Raw genomic sequence first — 14,295 nt, 5'->3', positions numbered from 1 at the left:
CTACAGCGCCACCCTGAGGCAGAGCAGCGCTGCAGCTCTAGTTAGTTAAGAACAACAAAGACAGAAGCTGATTGTGGGGGAAGCAGATAAACAATGACTTTTCTCTGAATTTGTCTATTTTTTCCCAATTATGTCATGATACGTTTTTGTAGGGACCCCCCAGAATTTTGATTTTGAGGCATTCAGGGGGTCCATGAAGTTAATTAGAGGTTCCAGACTCCCCACAACCACCTGTATTGTATCAGCCACCTTGTGAGGAACAACTGCCCAATCAGCCAATCATGTGGCAGCAGCACAGTGCACACCATCCATAAAATGGGTCAAAAGCTTCATTTTACGTTCACATCAAACATTAGAATGGACGAAAATGTGATCATCGACATGGTTGTTGGTACAAAACAGGGTTTGTTTGAGTATTTCTGCTGCTGATCTCTCTAAATTTTTATGTAAAGCAGCCCTTAAAGTTTACACAGAAGAACAAAAAGAACAAAATACATTCAATAAGCAGCGGTTCTGTGGGTGGAAATGCTTTGTTGAAGTGAGAGGTCAGCAAAGAATAGCCAGACTTGTTTGAGCTCAGTGGGGGCTACAGTAACTCCAGTAATCACTCTTCACCCGCCGTCTAAACCTTGGCCCTGTCATCAGGAGATCATCCAGCTCCTGGTCCTGATGCCGCAGCCCCCACAGTCCTCCCTCTACCCACTCAGTGCTATGTGAGCCAGCGAGGCTGTCTGTTAGCTAATGTAATAGAATTCAGTCAGCGTTCTCCAAGTCTGTCGAGCTGTCCAGTGACACTGGCTTCACGTGGCTTGAAGGATGCATGTGCTGGCCTGCACTCTTGTACAGTTGGTAGTACCATGTGACTGACCTGGCTAGCGGGCGGAGTTAGACATGATTACAGTGGAGAGAAAATTGGGAAAAAGTCCTACAAAAACCAGAGAAAAGCATCTCTGTACACCCAACACATCACACCTTGAGGTCAATTGGCTACAACAACAATAAGACACTGGGTTCCACTTCTGACAATGTGCTTGATTCACAGATAAGTCTTAAACAGTGCTGATAGAGAGGAGCTGGTTAGCATTAGCTTTGCTATGATAGTCATGATGTTTATGATCATATCATATGGCCCTTAAATTGGCTTTGGTTAGGCTCAATAAAGTTTGTTTTTTATGATGCTAATATTATCTTCCTATTCGCCAGCTTCGAATTTTCCCATTCCACCTTAAATGGAGTGACCAGCTAGCTCAGTCGGTAGAGCATGAGACTCATAATCTCAAGGTCGTGGGTTCGTGCCCCATGTTGGTTGTGATTTGCGGGGCAGTTGTGGGCTGGAGGTTAGGGAACCAGGCTTGCGTCCGGAAGGTCACCAGTTCGATCCCCTGAGCCGACGTGACTGCTCGCCCTTGAGCAAGACACCTAACCCCAACTGCTCCCCACTCCGGGCAAGTGTGCCCTACTGTGTGTCTTCACTAGTGTGTATGTGGTGTTTCACTGCACAGATAGGTTGGACTGCGGAGGTGAAATTTCCCAATTGTGGGACTAATAAGGGTCTCTTAGTCTTAAAACGGCGCAGCAGTTACATTCTGAAGTCTGATCCGCCATAAAGTAACTGCTGCACAATTTAAGGTGGAACGGAAAAATGAGTCGAGTACCTGGAGTTGGAGTGAAAGCTGAAACTGAACGTGTTCTGTAGTGTGTGCAGAAAATGTGTGGCTCTAATGTGCGAAGCTGTGGCTGAGCTGCTATCATATTCAGATTTTCTGAGGTTTTTCCTGGCTCTGATTTCCCTCCTCCTTCTGTTAGCGCCACCTACTGGTGAGCTCCCACACCACCAGTCAGAGAGCCCTCTAAAATATAAATGGGCAGAATGTGTTTATTTCATCTGTTCAGACGTAGAATAGAAATTTGACGCGTCATAATTTTGAAATACTGTCATCATTTTTAAATATCGTCATGGAACACCGTATTTCCGCCGTACTGCCCAAGCCTGGATATAATATAAATCAGTTCCAAAGTTCCAACCAATCAGTGTTTTCTCCTTTTTTACTATGTGACCAATCACAGTTTTTTGTGGATATTTTGAGAAATGAAGGTATGTCATTACTTTGGTCAAAACATTGCAGGCTAATCTTTACAGTGTCACATTACTGACACATTAATGAATTGTTATAATTGAAAAACATCACAATATATAGCTCTATAATCACAATACCAGTATATGCAGCTGCACCAAGCACTCAGACTGAAGCTTGAAATACTTTCTGATCTGGAAATAGCCATGAAGCTTTAGCGCTACCACCATCTGACCACTGCATTAGTGTAATATTTAGACTGGAGGGTGAGTAGCATGGGCGTGGATGAAAACCGCAAGAACACAAGTTATTTCTTAATACCTTTACACTGTCCAGACACCGTTAACTACAGCCTTCTGTTTTCTTCCTTGTTCTCTCGTATTTTTCTTTCCAAACTGAGACACAAGCGATCAATAAGGAGTTACGCTGACTAACAGGGCAGTGCAAACCCCAGTCACTCAAACCAAACCTCAAACAGTTTCATTAAAGTACATTATCATTCTGACAATCCAACGATATGTGTTTGTTATTCAAACTGCTCTGCCTTATTTTGTCTATTGATGAAAGCCTGATATTAAGATTGTGCTGTTAAAGTATAAAAGTAAAGAATACGTTATATATTATAACGTATATAATAATATATTTTACTGTAATGATGGATCATTTGTTTTAAAGAACTGAATTTGCTCCAGTAGGTTCTCAGCAAATCTTTTGCCCTGATGGTATTTAACACACCTAGTAATACTGATTTCCCCCCAGATACATCTGGTTTGTCTTCATTATGTTGAGCTGTTGCGAAAAGACAAAGAAAACATGTCATTTGTAGAGGGGAATATATTGGTTCATGAGGTATACCAGATGAAATTCTTCTTAAGGTTTTAGTTTTGTAATTACTGTTATACCGGTTTACAGATAAACACAGACAACATGACGTACAAGCAGTGCAAAACATGCTGATGCCCTCAGGTCTTGTGTAGTGAGCTGCAGCCTGAGGTCAGTCAGTCCAGACTGTAACGAGTTAATGAGTTAACGAGAAAAAGAGAGTGGAAGGAAAAGCCAGTCTCTTGGGGTTAGCCATTAGCCATTAGCCTAGCATGGAGATCTGCTGGCTATCCGTGCGTGCTGCCGACGGTGCTCCCTGCTCAGGCAGCTGCTTCAGGCGACACTGTGGTCTCGGCCTACAGGTCGAGAGGCTCCGCAGCTTCTCAGCTGAGTTTTAGGATTCTCAAACTTTCCCATTCCTCTTTCTATTTCAGTTTAAATGGGAAAATCTGAACAAGAAGCTGGCGAATAAGGATCTGGCTTTACACACCCTCACCTATATCTTGTTACGGTTATGTACGGTCAATACTTCGGTTGTTGAATAAGTGAACGGATGTCCAGAATAATATGCCATTGTTGATCTACAACAAAAGCATACTGAAGCATATAAAAATATACATAAATTCACTATACCGTGATTTATACCGAGACGGTCAGTAATCCTAATTATATCGTAATATTCATTTTTGCCCATACAGCCCTCTACTAATGTCCATTAATATTAAGAACATTTTGACAAGCAGAGAGGGTCAAATCGCATAAGGAAACCCCTTAACCCCTTAAAATCTCAGGCTTATTACATACTAAAGCTTATTATTCAGTAACAACAGGGACTTCAATGCAAACTGGCTGAACTATTCTTAGGTTATAGACGTGTGTATTAAAACTTTGGCCATATAAGTGGTTAAAAAAAAAAAAAAAACAGCTTAAGCCAGTGGTCACCATCCCTGGTCCTGGACATCTACCTTACTGTGAGGTCTATCTGCTCCAGCTAGGACCTGTGGTGAGTTGGGGGGGGGGTGTATTAAATACAGGTTGGAACTAAACTCTGCAGGAAAGTAAATCCCCAGGAAGAAGGGTTGGTGACCACCGACTTCAGCTAAACAGGCTTTTACTTAGTCTTACTGTAATAACTGCTCTCCGTCTCAGCATCCTCACCTCCTCTCACTCTCTTCCGGGAGCTGCTTTATAAAGTCCAACATAATCAGGAATTTCAGGACAGTTTCCAGTAACCAAGCTATGCTGAGCCTAGTCATTCTGTGGTGGCATGGAGGCATCAGGAGGTGGCATCCTGGAGGCCAAGAGTGGGCGACAATGGCAAAAACAGAACATCACGATATTGGAAAGAATTCCCAATGCAGTATATAATATATATATCAGGATATTTAGTATGTTGAGCTTTGCAAACAAGTTAGAACAGACAAACAAAACAGTGGCATCACATAAAAATGATGAGTACAAAATATTTCATGACAGATTTTTCAAGGTTACGGGAACATGCTTACTCCTACTGCAGGCATTAGCAGATGGCGGGTGGGTGTAAATTGGGTTCCATCCAGGTGTGAAAGAATTACCTGCAGAGCTAAAGGCGGCGTCCCATTTATCAGCTTTCCAAGTAGTAGATGGTCTCTGCCGTACTCTGTGATGGTTGGTGTGGCCTCTGTCTCTTGAAAGTCTGCTATTAAATATGTGCTATTAAAGTATAACAGTAAAGAATGTGTTGCTGTGAGTAAAGAATGTTTTACCTTAATGCATTTTCACATGTCGGGTCTGCTGAAATAAGTAGTATTGAACCCAGAGTGGGAACATGAAAACCCCTGCTAGCTTGGTGCTAACATAAATCCCATAGGAGTGCTAGCGGGAATTAGCAGTATCATTGTGCCGTGGCTCCAAAAGGCTCAGCTTAGCTTTCTGAGGTTTGAAAACAAGTTAGAATGGACAAACAAAACAGCAGTGTCACATAAAAAAAGATATTTTTTCAGGAATCCAGAAGATGCTTACTCCTACTGGAGGCATTAGCAGATGTAATCAAATGGTTGGGGTGGCCTCGGTCTAGTGGACATCCGGTCATTTAGTTGGGCAGTGCCCCCTCCAGTCTCCACGCCCCACCAAACCCATTACTTTTTAGCTGGCAAAAACAGTTAAACTGCTGCCTCTGCCTTCCGCGTGATATAAAGCCGCTTTCTGTCTCTAATACAAGGCGTCAAACTCTGTAAACATGCTGTGCACTCTCTTCATAGAATGACTCAGTCAGGGGCATAGAGGGCGCCAGTGAGCACTCCTTTAATCGCCAAAATGAGAAATGGTACAGCAGGGGTGTCCAGTTCTGAGCCTGAAGATCTATCACCCTTTAGAGTTCAGCTTCAACCTTAATCTAGGTAATGACCTTTAGGGGTGTCTGAATGTTACAGCCAGGTGTGTTTGGTTCGAAACTCTCCAGGACCAGGATTGTAGTAGTTGTAGTCCATCAAGTAACATGAACACAATATATAATATGAAAGAGAACAAGCTGTTTGTAAACAAAGGGCCTTGTGATGTACACAATGCTTGTTTAGTTATTTCGTTTGGAGCTGTATTGTCATACATAAAGCCAGCAATGATTCAATATGTTTGCCTGCTGGAAAAATAAGCTCTCCTTAAACACATCTCTACGTTTGGAAGCTGAGGCTCCCCCTGCTGGGCACACTGCCTTCGCTAACCTAAGCCTGTTTTGTTAAAATAACTGATTAACTATGTGTAAACTATTTTAACTCCAACCACAGGTGCAGTGTGGGTTTCCTCACACTCAGTAATGAAAAACGCTACTTGAGTCCTAATATAGCGCCCCCTTTTATTAATGTGGAGAAAATTAATCTGTGTATTTCTCATAATGAATGTTTATATACAAAACTTTTATATGCTGTTTATGTTTTTTATGTGCTAAAAAATAACCTGTGCTACAACACTTGCATCTTTCATAGCACCAGTGCTGCCTGCTCAAACAGTTTATACACAGCTCTGAGAAAAGAGGGGTAAAGACCATAAAGACCGCTACGCCCTACTTTAGATCTACACCCACCATGGGACACATAACCTGCAACAGCGCAAACTGACTGCACATTACAGTGGCTAACACACACACACACACACACACACACACACACACACACACACAAGGCTATTGCAAAGTAACTGATTTATATATTTTTTCCATCTATTCTCCCTGAAATTGCACTGTAAACCACATCCTGCCCGATTCAATCTGCACCAGACCACAGCTATTCATCTCTCAAATGCTTGTACACTAAATCGCTGCCAGTGCACTGAACGAGCGCTGCTTCGACCCATTTTACACCAAACATAGGTGTGACTGTATCCTGCATACTTCTGTTTCGCCTCGTCTTTTTCATGATCACATGATGAAGCACACGGCCTGGGAGGTTATTCCCAAACTGTTTTCCAGTGGATACTGTAGTCTAAACCGTAATGCATAAACCTTTTCCATTTAGACGTTAGACCCTGAGACAAGCAGACATACCAAAATATGTTATATTAATGTATATTAAGTGTTTGTATTAAGTCTTTTAAGTTACAAGAGCTTGAAGTTACAGTTATATTCATATTGATTTAAAAATACACACACACACACACACACACACACACACACACACACACACACACACATACTGGTGACCCAGGAGGATAAACGGCATAGATTTTGTGTGTTTATATGTGTGTGTGTGTATAGTTAACTGTATAACTATGATGGACAGTCATGTCCACTTTCAGTTTTCTAGTGTAAATTGCAATTTTCCTTCTTTTTTATCTCGATTGTTGTAATCTTATTATAAGATTATTAAACCTTTTAGACTGTTTTACTTGTTTTAGGTGATTGTCTTAAGTCAGATTGTCTTTATAAACTGACATATTTTTGCTTGTTGCAAGAAATGTGCTTGACACAAGTTGTCTACCCATCCTGAGATATATCCACTTACTAAAATAACTCAGAACAAGTAGAAATGTCTAGAAATAAATTAAATCATCTTCTAATAAACATACAACAATCTCAAATCAAGAAACATTAGACATATCGACTAATTTAACCCCTTAAAGGCCCGGGGTCGGCCCAAAGTTTATTACAAACTTCTATAACGTAATAATTGATCAGCCTGTTTGCACAGGTTGTTTGGAGTCAGTACAGCTTAGAACATATCATTTCAGTGGATTATGGTTCAGTTATGTTCCCTGACTGAAGGTACTGAGATGGAGCCTTGAGGGTTCCACGAGGGGCACTGACCCAGAGACAGTTTAGCACCTTTATTTCTGAGAGTGTAAACCAGCTTCCCAAAAATACACAAGCATATGTCTACAATTACAATATGAGACATGAACTAGTTAAAGGGTCATTCCACCTATTTTTCAAAATTTCTAAGCCATTCAGAGAGGTTTGATGTGAAATGGTTCAACACAGAGGATTTCTTTACAGTGGTGGTGATAGGAACCAGGTGTCATCATGTCTACACAGCAAATTTAGGCATTTTATTTATTACGCATTCGTCTGTCTTCTGCGATTTTAGATACAATGTTGACAATGATCAAATAGTGGTATTTAAAAAAAGCTTTTCTTTGGGGAAAATTTTGCTTTATAACGCCCCACACGCACCTCTCCTCTGTGAAAGTAGTACAAAAATGAGAGTTTAGGCCTTCGCCAACCCTAATAAAACAGCGTCTCAGTCATCAGGCAGTGAATTCATAACCATTTTAATGTGAGGGAGCTTTTAGAGGGGGACGTCTGGTTCCTATCACCACCACTGTGAACAAATCTGACTCTGTAAGTTAATCTAGAACAGAGCGTTTCACACCAAACCACTTTGAATGACTGTTTACATCTTAATAATTTAATAATGTAGAGATTTTGAAAAATTGTTGGGATCCTCCTTTTAGGATTCACACCATCTCAATGCAAATTATTCTGTTATCTCAACAGTGAACCTGCAGGGGCTACAAGATATAAAATGTTTTATATTTCTTCCTGGCTTTTCTCCCAACTGATTGAATTCAATGGCCTGGAAATCCAATACGGATTCAGCACAGCCCACAAATCCCTGTCATCCAGATTGATGGTGACTCTGCGGCCTCTTTACGACTTAAAATAAGCAAATTAAACAAAGGGAAATTGCATGCTGTGGGTCATCATATGACATGGAGCGTGTTTGCCTTTCTGTAGTAACAGTATGGCTAATTTATGGTTCACAGTCCAAGTAAAGCAAAGGCCACTGAAATGAGTCTCATTTTTCACTGACATGTTCTTTACAGCCGCCTTGTGCGTTCGCTAAAGAGGAAACCGATGGTGACCCACACGCAATAAATGTGCTATTGTTACATAAATCAGGACACATAAAGACTCAACTGTAGCTTTCAGACAAAACGAGGCCATTCTTTAATCACTCAGGACAAACAAGTAAACAAATAAATGAATAAATTCTATATTTCTGCATAAGACAAGTCAAGTAGAAGCTAATTAACACTTATAATAGGTAAAGAACATAAAAAGTGACTTTAATTGTATGTTTCTAACCAAAACACTGTAATTTGAGAAAAAGGCAGGGCTGCATTTTTGAAGAGCAAAATCCAAAACACACACATCCTCGGTCAACAGCTGGAAAACCATCCCGAATCCCAGTGAGTGTAAATTCACTTACAGTACGGTTCCGTCTGTGTGCTGCTGTTGCTCTTGCTATTTTGCGACCACGTGAATCACTCAGAGACCGACGCACTGCAGCCAAAGTGAAGAGGAAGGCACACCACAATTCACCCAAACAAGGATGCAAAACACGTACTCTACTCCACCGGAATTAGTTCAGGAAAGTTCAGGAAAGTTTTGCGTGGCGTGATTCACTCTGTCTCAGCAGGCGTATGGAACTGACCTGCATTTAGCCAGCACTGAGCCTCCGTTTCCAGGCAATTATGGACAGATAGACATCTGGGGAAGGGGGGGCATAAAATATAATTCACATATAAGATGGTCATTTTCGAGCGAGTTACATATCAGCAGAAATATGACTCTCCCTTGTGGTGATCCAGAGAACCAATCAAAGTGGCTGCTTTTCAATTTACTGTGAAATTGTTCCAGATTAGGATGATGCTGCAGAGTTTATGAGGTTTTAGCGGCTACATGTCTCAAGCAGGGGTGGATGAGAATGCCCACCAAATGATGTCACAACATGTTGATGATAGCAATATTCATCACAACATACTGAAACATTATGGAACAAAAAATAATCTGTGTGGAAAACACTATCAAAACTATCAATCCAGGCACTTTTCATAGTATCTGCATAATTAAACCATTAAGATGTAGCCAAAGCCTTTCAGAGGGATTTTCTGCTGTTCCACAGAAATTTGCACAGTCAGAATTGTTCACAGTGGTGGTAAGAAAATTAATATGTCTGGAGCTTTAAATAGCTCAATAAGCTTCCACAGAGAAAGATACTACACTAAAGGCTTACAAACAGGATGCCTGATGTCAGAGATAAACTTTCAGGCTTAAAACATAGATTTTTGGATCTGTTGATGGTGGACAGGGACATGCAGGGTGCTGTAAGGCTAAATAGTCCCTAAAGAAAACATATATATTTATATAGAAGACGTGAAGATGCCAAAAACATCGCATGTACAGGCAATGGATCTTTACTGAAACAGGCACTTCAACAGTGAGTCTTTACAATGACTAGAAATGCCCAGCCCAGCGCTACTCTAACACGAAACACATGGAGGAGATACCACAGAAGGACACGACACATAAGGAGGGTGGGAACACACACATAAGCCCACCCTCATCGGACACAATTCACTACAAATAAAACAACTAAGCTAACAACACAACATCAACAACAACAAATGTCAATGTTTCTTTTTACGCCAGGAGTGCAGCGCCTCCCGAGAGCCACTTTGCATGGCCACATTCACTAAGCTCCTCATGGCAGAGTGGCCCATGTATATATATATATATATATATACACATACTCATGCAAAAAAGCTGAAAAAAAAAAAATATATATATATATATATATATATATATATTTATATATATATATATATATATATATATACACTTGCAAAAAAACATGGCAAACATTATGCTTTTAATGGTCTTAACAATAAATCATTCAACAGATATAGTAAGTTAGTATGCGAGAGCTTTTCCCTTTAATTTCTTTATAGCTGGTGTAGGTGATTTTGTAAAAACCAGGAAGTGTAAGCTAATTTTTGAAAAAATCCAACCGAAAAATCCTACCCTTACTTTCAGCCTTCATTTCAAAGCCCCTCCCCCAAAACATATGAACGCACATGACCTACAAACATATACACACAAAGATAAACATAGCTAGCTAGCGTACACTTACACCGTAAAAAGCGTTTTGTCAGTTCAACCAGTTCAATTCAAACAATTGAACTACTTTTAAGAATCGTTCACTCAAACTATTTATTTAGGTTGAATAAAACTAGCTAATTTACTTGTTACCACATGATGTAATTTTTAGGCTAAACTGACAAAACGCTTTTTAAAGTCTACAACTCAGCTAATATTAGCACTAGGCTAATTCATAATGTAGCTATGTATTAATACTCTACATAGCAATCAATAAATCAAATGATCTGAAAAAAAGGCTACACATTTCAGGAAAATAACAAATTCCCCCATAAACAAAACAAGATAATTACCCATCCAACAGAAAAATAGCAAACTTGGTGTAACTTTACAGCCTTTGAGGTCCCTCTGGTTTCTCCACCGTTGGAAAGCTGCACTGGTTCACTGTGATCTGACCTCCAACCTCTTTTTGTTCTAAGCCTTTTCTGTTTCTGTCTTTTCTTTCTTTTTTAGCAGTGAGAGCTGCTGTAGGTACCTGCGTAACTTTTTCTGCCACTCTTGTGTTCCTAGTTCACTACCTTTCAGCTATGTGTGTGTGACGATCCACACGTGTAAATCAGTACGTGTGCAGAGTGTGTGCATGTGGGCAGATCGTGAGGGAGGTGGGTCAACAGGCAGGTAAACCATCTCATCATTTCATTTGGTCCGACTGGACGGGGTTTTTTCAGATCCATGGTTTCCACAGATAACGATTTTTTTCTTTTTATTGTCGGAGCATTTCATTTATTGATTGCTATTGGAACGTAAAGAGTATTTAAAGAACTATAACAAAAATGTTTCACCTACTCCCCCTGTAAATGTTGAAGTCTTGTGGGTGAGCCTGCAGACGGCCTTTACAGAAAGAAGAGTCAGTATTTTTCCACTCGGCACTGACGGCTTCGAACAGATAAAAACACTGCCAAGCTAGTTTGTGTTTAATGTGAGACCAAATATTCTCTACTGGGTTTAAATCTGGACTGAGCAGCCAGAACCCTCAGTAAAAGCCATTAGTATTTTGGGCTTGGCGTATTTTTTGGCACTAGCATGCCAAACCACATCATAACGGTAGTCTCTACACAAAGAGGTTGGAATTAAGTGAAGGTCTATTGAATGGCTGAGAAGTGTAAAGTCACGGCTGGACCAGGTCAAAACCCACCCACTCTCAGAGTCGATCAGGCCAGCAGACCAAGGATACAATCCAAGAGACAAAAACAAGGTCAAATTATCCCGGGTCACGGCCAAAACAAACCGGGAAGAATGCACAGAACCGCAGGGAAAGTAACCAAACAAGACCTCGCAGTCAGTCACTGTGTGCTCAGAGTTTACATACATTACTAAGGCTTTGTTCACACAGCAGGTAAAAGTGGCCCAAATCCGATCTTTTTCTCGGTATGTGACACAGATGTGTGTCGGTGGGTCAGTGTGAACAGATGAACATACTGAATCTGACATTTTCAATTCAATTCATCGATATGTGGCGATGTGACTCTGAACAGTCTGAACAGCCGGATCAGAATTCATGCGACTTTTACTGATTTTGCGCTGCTGAGACTCACAAACATTTGGGCTGATGATTCTGTCTAAAACATTAGAAGGCGCTTTTCGCAGCTGCTCTGTGTTCGAAGAGATTTTGAAAGACATGGCCGAACGCGGCCGCAGGAGAACGAGGCTGCAGCATCAAAGAAAAGTCTGAAAGCAAAGTTTAAAGAATCCGAGGACGCGAACCAAAGAAGTGACCGCGCCTTTTTACGGCTCGAACACATTCTGGGTGATGAGCCCAGCTGTCTGTCAGTGGAGCTTCATGATGGCTCCTGTGATGCTGGTGAAGATGAAGCTGATCCTCTGGGAGCGACTGGCGTTCACTGGCGGTCGTGATTGTTTACCTCTGGATGAGCCGTGAAGCAGCGTGACGCTCTGATCTTTTGCTCATGTGGTCAGTTTAGGAGCTGATCTGTTCAGACTGATGATACAGATCACATTTAAAAGATAATCTGAACAGACAAAGAAAAAAAATCAGATTTGGGCCACTTTTACCTGCTGTGTGAACGTAGCCAAAATGGTGTCTAATTAGGACCAGGTGTGGGTTTCAACCTAAAACTCTGGTGATAGTGACCTCTGCAGGACCTCTGAGAGGAGCTGGTGGCTGCAGATGCGACATATACATTATATATCATTTTGGATAGTAAATAAAATGTCTATATCTGTGTTGTAGTCATGGTGACCCCTGGTTCCTATCACCACCACTGTAAAGACATCTGAATATCTACCATCAAACCACTCTGAAAGACTTTGATTACATCTAAGTGACTGAATTATGCAGGAATTTCAAACTGGAATTTAATAATATATTGTTTCTGATGCAAAATAGCCAAAACAAAACCTCAAAGTAAAAAGGCTCTTCATACAGCTGTACAATGTCTACTGGACACCAAGTTTAATAACTACCTAAAGCAGCCTTCAAATTACCTCAGAATTATCTAATTATTAGAGTTATTTTCCCTATAATTATCTGTACCGTTAGAGACTGTGCCCCATCTGTTTTGTGTCAGCCATCCTCTAGTCCTTCACCAGCGGTCAGTTTCCGACCACACAGCCACTCTTGGCTGGATATTTTTGGGTAGTGGGCCATTCTCAGCCCAGCACTAACACTGATGTGTGTAAACACATCACCACTGTGTCTGATACACTCATACCAGCGCCACACACACTACCACTCCGCTACCAGGGCGGTGTCACTGCCGAGAATGGACCACAACCGAAATAATATCTGGTCGACAGCATTACTGTGGTCTAAAACTGACCAACGATGAATGATGTAGAGGCTGACTGACATACAGATGGACCCTAAAAGTGTTTCAAATAAAGTGGCCAGTAAGTGGAAGTACCGGATTTTGTAATGTAGTTCATTGCAAGTGTACAGACACTGATTGCCTACTTCATTAAGTCTGTCTCCTTGTTTTATAATCACTGTCCATCTTATCAGCTCCACTGACCACATAGTTTCCCTCTGTAGTTCTACAGTTACAGACTGTAGTCCATCTGTTTCTCTGCATACTTTGTTACCCTGTTCTTCAGTGGTCAGGACCCCCATGGACCCTCACAGAGCAGGTACTATTTGGGTGGTGGATCATTCTCAGCACTGCAGTAACACTGACGTGGTGGTGGTGTGTTAGTGTGTGTTGCGCTGGTCTGAGTGGATCAGACACAGCAGTGCTGCTGGTGTTTTTAAACACCTCAGTGTCACTGCTGGACTGAGAATAGTCCACCAACCAAAAATATCCAGTCCTGTGACCACTGATGAAGGACTAGAGGATGACCAACACAAACTGTGCAGCAGCAGATGAGCTATCGTCTCTGACTTTACATCTACAAGGTGGACTGACAAGGTAGGAGTGTCTAACAGAGTGGACAGTGAGTGGACACAGAGTTTAAAAACTCCAGCAGTACTGCTGTGTCTGATCCACTCGTACCAGTGCAAACAAAACACTGAATCATCTTGTGGGGGCCTCACAAACTCATGGCGACAACCTAACTATCAAAAATGAAATCTTATTCCCACATCTTAATAAGTTGTGGCCATGACTTAAAGTGGACCTATTATGCTCATTTTCAGTGTTCATAATTTTACTGTTTGCCTCCTGATGAGCCCAGTGTGCTCTGATTGGTCAGCTCGCCCACTCTGTTCTGATCGCTCTCCTCCAGAGTGGTTCCGCCCCTCCAGGTTCCGCCCCTGTCCTGCAGTCTGCAGACAGACCCTTCTCTCCTGAGCAGCTGTAAACTCCGCTGTGGCTGTTTCTCCAGCGGCGTCGGTTCTGCTGTATCAGTTTGATCCATAGTGGATCCTGAAAGTCCGGTCAGCGTCTCTCCACACACTACAGCACTGAACACACTCTTCCTCCTCCAGTAGCCACTGTGCGCTGTGTGAGGGGGCCGAGCTCGGCGGTAGGCGGGCAGTAAGGACTGTGTTATGAGATGATGTCATCCTGTAACAAAGTAAAAGGGCTGGAC

At 41.6% G+C, this 14,295-nt stretch overlaps 1 non-coding gene across 1 annotated transcript; it reads left to right on the top strand.

The window, feature by feature from the left end:
- Positions 1 to 1,236: 1,236 nt before the first annotated feature.
- On the top strand, positions 1,237 to 1,309 carry trnam-cau. The gene has a single exon. It is a non-coding gene; the product is annotated as a tRNA-Met (tRNA).
- The last annotated feature ends 12,986 nt before the right edge of the window (positions 1,310 to 14,295 follow it).

Source organism: Colossoma macropomum, unplaced genomic scaffold (assembly GCF_904425465.1).
Source record: "Colossoma macropomum unplaced genomic scaffold, Colossoma_macropomum, whole genome shotgun sequence".
Classification (NCBI taxonomy): domain Eukaryota; kingdom Metazoa; phylum Chordata; class Actinopteri; order Characiformes; family Serrasalmidae; genus Colossoma; species Colossoma macropomum.
This window is presented reverse-complemented; position numbering and strand designations above follow the sequence as displayed.